Source organism: Rutidosis leptorrhynchoides, chromosome 9 (genome assembly GCF_046630445.1).
Source record: "Rutidosis leptorrhynchoides isolate AG116_Rl617_1_P2 chromosome 9, CSIRO_AGI_Rlap_v1, whole genome shotgun sequence".
NCBI lineage: Eukaryota > Viridiplantae > Streptophyta > Magnoliopsida > Asterales > Asteraceae > Rutidosis > Rutidosis leptorrhynchoides.
The window spans coordinates 41,624,533-41,631,106 of record NC_092341.1 but is presented as its reverse complement, the minus strand read 5'-3'; positions in this window follow the sequence as shown (position 1 = coordinate 41,631,106).

Here is a 6,574-nt window from a genome sequence, read left to right as displayed (position 1 = left end):
TTTTAGCATTATCAAATATTCTCACACTTGAGCGTTGCTTGTCCTCAAGCAATATAGTCTTGAAATACTAGAATCACTTCTTTATTCTTCACACTTTGTACATCAGTGATTTCTATACGGCGGTATAAACAATGGTAGTAACGATATGGTTTACAGTCCCATATGACTATAAAAATTTAGATCCATTAAGGAAATTGGATCTTTATGAAAACATTTGATCTTTTGAAAATTAAATCTAGTTTTTACCCTAGATAAGTTTTCCGGAATAACCCTTCACCGGTGTTTGCAAATTATTTTTGTGGGTTTGGTGGGTTTCATATTTGAAAATTTTAGCTCAAAACTTATGGTTTTGTGTCACCCACTTGCTAACCTTGTATTAGGAAAGCAACACGTCCAGTTTACTTGTCCCGTATATTACCTTTCGGTAAACTACCGTCCGGTTGTAAAGGAAAGTGTTGAACAAGCAACTGTTAAGGCAATGTCCACTGACATACTTTTAATTATGGTCTATAACGTGTCAGGCGCAATTACTATCCTTTGTAGGAGCAATAGTAAAGCTCACCCTTTTAATTTGTCGGTCTGGCACAAGGTCCTGTCTTTGACCATGCTATGCAACCACCGTTTTTACGGTTGACACCCGATTTGGTTCAGGTGACCTAATGAATTCCAGGTGAATTCCTAGGATTTTACGTTCAATGGTAATGAACGCATTGAAAATGGGTTTTTAGAAAACAAATCGGTTTGTAATTTTGATCAAAATATTTTCTCGTTCAGGCTCGAGTTTAGATATCATTGAATTCCATGAGTTTGTAATTCTCAATCTTTAAGGTCAATCTCAAAGATTGAGTAATATCAGGCTTAAAAGCTGATTTTTGATCTTTTAAGGAGATTATCCTTTCTGGGGATCTGATTCATTAGTCTTATCTAGCTAATTTGCACGGTGCCCACCATTGTACGAGATAAATCCTTCTCATGGTTAGGATAAATCTGACCACTTGGCGACCCTGTTTAATGCTGAGGTCCGTGGATTTTCTGCTGATTTTAGTGATGACTTTTCTAGATTTTTCGTCAACCTACAGCTGGTCTGGACGACAACTTCTTGACCTAAATCAAGAAGCGCGTTTCTTTTTCGGAAGACTTTACTTCCTTTTAATGATGGAATTGATTCATCGTGTAGATCCATCTTTCTTACAGTATATCAGGTAAAACTTTTTAGTTTAGTCCACAGCAAAAGTATTTTCAGTTATTTGTACAAAAATATGTGACATATGTTTTGAATAACTTGGAGAATTTTCCCACACTTGGCTTTTATTTTCCTTTTTATTGTCCTCTATTCCATTTTAAATGAATTTTAACATTTTGGTTTGTTTCTCAATTTATGTCCTTTCCGAGGTAACAATAATTTCGGTATTAACACCTAGTTTTATCGTTCATAAATATGTATAAACATGATTTTGAGTTCATTTAGTTGAAAATTTTTAAAAATTTTACTAGAATTGGGTAGTCAGTATATAAGACTAGGGCTGTTCTTTATTATCAGAGAGCACTAGATTCTAATACAACTACTACTTTACTAGTATTTCTAATGGTAACCAAGTGTATAAAGTAAAAATTTTTAAAATCCGAAAGAATTTAACCCCTTCCCACACTTAAGATCTTGCAATGCCCTCATTTGCAAGAAATCAGTAACAATTTAAATTATTGAGGGTGATTTGTGTGAAAATGATTAAATTTTACTAAAGTTTCCAAACATATTTGTGTTTGTTTGCTGAATGATAAATGGTGCATATCATTTGTTCATTTCGTCTTGTTGTTATTTCACATATATTTTGCATCTTGTCGTCAAAATTAGTTGCTTTTGCTGAACTTAATGCCAGTCTTTGAAAATGCGTTGTTTTACCCTGTTGTGTACATAAGATAAACTGCAAACATATATATATATTTTTGAAGTTTGGTATATTACCCCACATTCAAAAATTATTAAAATCTAATAATAAAAGTTAGAAAATTATAAAAACTATTACAATATTAACATAAGTATTAAATGTATCAACATTACAAATTATAAAATAAATAAAACTAAGTAGACTAGGAATGATACTGATACCAGAAGGGGTTCCATGCATAACAATATGTGCTATAAAATGCTTCGGCTGGGTTATACGTAGGATACGGTGGTTGGATCTCTATAGACCAGAGAGGGAATATGGGCGATGGAGTAGGAATATAGTTTCTACCTATATGTTGGCAATAAGCTATGATTTGGTTTTGATGAACTTGCCAATCTTCAAATGCTCTATGTCTAGCATTTTCATACTCTTGTGAAGCTATAAACCTTTGCATTTCTGCCATTTCATTTCCCCCTCCTACATTACCTTGCTGTTGGTTTCTCTCAACCTGTGGATGTCTACCATTATATCGTACTGCGACGTTATTTCGCCTCTTCAAAACTTTCGCACCATGGTATACATTTAAACCTATTGTATCGCGGGGTTCTGGTTCTTCGACTAATAATCCCCCCCGACTTATATCCACACCGAGATATTCAGCAATCAAAGTAATAAATATACCACCTCCTATTATGCTATGCGGTCTCATCCCCCTAACCATAGCTGATAAATAATAACCCACACAATAAGGTATACTTACAGCGCTTTGTGGGTCTCGAATACACATGTGGTAAAACAAATCCTGTTCATTTACCTTTTCCTTGTTCTTACCTCGTTGTGTAATCGAATTGGCTAAAAACCTATGAATTACTCTTAATTCAGCTCTATCTATATCCAAATAAGAGTAATTTCCCCCTTTAAATCGGTGATGGCTAGTCATTTGACTCCATACACCATGCGTATCAAAATTTTCGTCTATCTTTCTACCATTTAGTATCAACCCTATACAATCGACAGATGCTAGCTCCTCTGGCGTATATATACGTAAAGCCCGAGCCATGTCTAGTAAAGACATGTGGCGCATCGAACCTCCTAACAAAATCTAATAAAAGATCGATCGGTTAAACTAGCTACCCGATCATTTAATTCTATACTACACAACAATTCTTCACACCATACTTTATATACAGGTCTACGCATGTTGAATAACCGTACCCAATCGTTAAAAGTAGAATTACCATACCTCTGTGCAAGTAATTCCCTAATTGGCCCGGCCAATTCTACAGCTTCTAATGGTCCCCATTCTATGACCCTAGGTACTTCAACAGCTTTAGAATGAAGAGTATGCAAACCCCTTTGGTATTTTGGATAATCTATCCAAAGTCTGTCAAATCTCAGGTTCGGGTGCAAATCTTCCAAGTGCATATCAGAAAATGTCATGACTGGATGAGGTATATCTTGTTTGTAGTAATTATCCACCTCCTGTTGTTCCGCATTCTCAGCAGGAGCATTGCGAGCTTGGGATGAAGATTCACCCCTTTCAGTCTGCAAAACATATCAAACACAATTTTTTTGCATCCAAATATGCATTAGTGTCAGCAAAATCATCAATCAAAATAATTACAATGACATGTTTAATTTATATCAAACTTAAGCTCATTTTCATATTTTCATCAAATCTACAATTTTTCAAATAAGCATATACGAAAATGTTCGCCAAGTTCATAAGCATTCAACTCAAATAACATGTCAAAATAATCATTACTAGCAATTAAACAAGTTTCAAATGGCATTATCTCTCAAAAATCAAGTTCATGAATTTTAGACTTGAAAAAGTCCACTTTAATTCTCAAAATCATGTTTAGACTCAAAGTTTGGATCATTTAACTACCTAAACATGTTACACTACTTAATTTAGCAACAATTCATGACAAAAATCGACCATAACCTGTTTATATCAAAAAGCCCCAAATTGCTCAAGAACACAAACCCTAGATTACTCAAAATTTGAAGTTTAAGGCTTCTAATCATGTTAAATAGCATCAATCTAGGTTATACAAGCATAATACATAAGCAATTTAAGCATAATTACACTAAAAAGCATCAAAATCGAATTGGGTATAAAATTGCTCAAGAACACTAATTTTCGGATTAAATGGTGTTTAGGTGTAGAAATTTACCGTTTTTCTTGAGTAATTCCTTGATAGCATCCTTCTCAACATGATTTTAGTAAAAGATTTGATGAAAAACGGCCCAAAATTACGAATTTGAGATGTGTTTGTGTGTGTATTTCGCAGTATTTTGTGGGTGTGGATTGTGGACTGATCTGTTCGTTCAGCTTTTATTTTTTTCTGGATTTTGCAAGCTCCGCGGCTTGCGGTGTTTGACTCTTCAAACTCCGCGAGTCGCGGCCCTTTTTTTTTTTTTTAAACAATCCTTAACTTGTAAAACAAATAAAATTAATTTAAAATTTTGTTTTCCTTTGTTTTAGGACGAGGTCGTTTCGGATCGATGTCCTAGTCCGTCCCTCGACAAAATTTTAAAATTTGTCTTTTTTTAGCGATTGTTTTAAAAGCTAAGATTTTTGGGTTTTTTAATGTTTTTGGCATACTTTAATTCAATAAGATTAAAAATAATGATAATAAAAGTTCTCGTCCCTCCCTTGGGTAAAGCAATTTCGGTTCAATGACCTAGTCTTCAACTTACGACGAATTTTAAAAATCATATTTTTAACTTAGCGAAATAAAGTAAATTTTTGTTTTTAAATTCACACAACTTAAATATAAAATTCAAAATTAATATTAAAAATTCACACCAAACTTAAAATTTAAAATGCATAAAAATAAAATTCATATTTTAAAAATTAAAAATTCACACCAAACTTAATTTAAAAATTCATATTATAAATTCATACCAAACTTATATTAATTTTTTCAAATATTTACAATTTTAAATATATTGATTTTACAAAGTTTACAATATTAATTTAAGATTTATATATTAATTTTAAAAACCTGGTAAAAATAAAAATAAAAATCTTTTTAGCTTTTATCCCACTTTAATCAATCAAATATTATCAAAAATATGCGCCCCTCTTTTCGGTAAAGTAATTTCGGTTCCAAGACCTAATTTAACTCATGACGAATTTTTGAAAAATTTTGGGTTGATTGATTAAAGATATTTATACCTTAAGAATAAACGTTAAATTTCGCAGTGATGTAATAAATTTTTGAATGATATCAATAATTTCGGTCGCCAAACCTAATTTTATTCAATACCAATTTAATACTTTATAGCGAACAAATTAGCGTTTATTATCAAAAGGTTAAAAATAAAAATAAAAACAAAAAACTGTACAAACTTACCTGTGAGATAGTATTCTTAGTTATATGATCTATCCCATTCATAAGATAGTCGGTTTAATTGGTTTTCCATGGCTACATAGGCGTAACCTCGAGCATTCAGTGTTTTTTCTTCTAAACATATGAACGGTCCGTCTCTGCATAAAGTAAAAAATTCGGTGTTTGAATAGGTTTGATTATTTGAACATTTACCTCCATGTGACCATTTTCCGCATTTGTGACATCTTTCTAGGTGTCGTGCTCTTCTTTTCGCTGCGGATTTTGATTTTCCTTTACCAAATTGTAACTTATTATCTTCGCATCTGGATTCTTTTCTTACTCCGTCCAATCTTTCTCTGATTACTGATACTATTTCACTCGGAAGTGTGTCATTATTACGTTTAGTGATCAAAGCGTGTAGCATTAGACCATGGTTTAGTTCACAGGCAGTCTTCATTTCGTAAAAACCTAAAAAAATAAAAATTCAGAATGGGGGGAGAAGACTAGTTCTTTAGGGTGTGCTAGGGAAAGACCATTCGGGTTCCATTTTCTAGAACTACACGAAAACAGAAAATCTAACTCTAACAGAAATACATATTATCCTTTAAAGACTTGATTCTCCCCACACTTAGTTAGCTGTGGTATCGAAATTGTGATTAACTTCGTTGTCAACTTCCATTGGACTATCTATGTAGTGTTTAACTCTGTGACCATTAACTTTAAATTCAATCCCATTTGAATTTATTAATTCTATCGTTCCGTATGGGAAAACTCTTTTGACTATGAATGGTCCAGACCATCGTGATTTCAATTTTCCAGGAAATGGCTTGAATCGTGAATTGAAAAGAAGAACTCTGTCTCCTTCTTTAAATTCTTTTAAACTTCTGATTCTTTTATCATGCCATTTCTTTGTTCTTTCTTTATAGATTAATGAATTTTCGTATGCTTCATGTCTTAATTCTTCTAATTCGTTTAGTTGACTTAATCGTAGACGTCCAGCTTCATGTATATCAAGATTACATGTCTTCAAAGCCCAAAATGCTTTGTGTTCAATTTCTACTGGAAGATGACATGCTTTTCCATAAACAAGTCTAAAAGGTGTGGTTCCAATTGGAGTTTTGTAAGCTGTTCTAAAAGCCCAGAGTGCATCCTCCAATTTAATGGACCATTCCTTCGGATTTGATCCTACGGTTTTCTCTAGAATACGTTTTAAAGCTCGGTTGGTATTTTCAACTTGTCCATTTGTTTGTGGATGATATGCGGTGGAGATTTTATGAGTTACTCCATATCTTTTGAGAACTTTCTCAAGATGATTATTACAGAAATGAGTACCCCGATCACTTA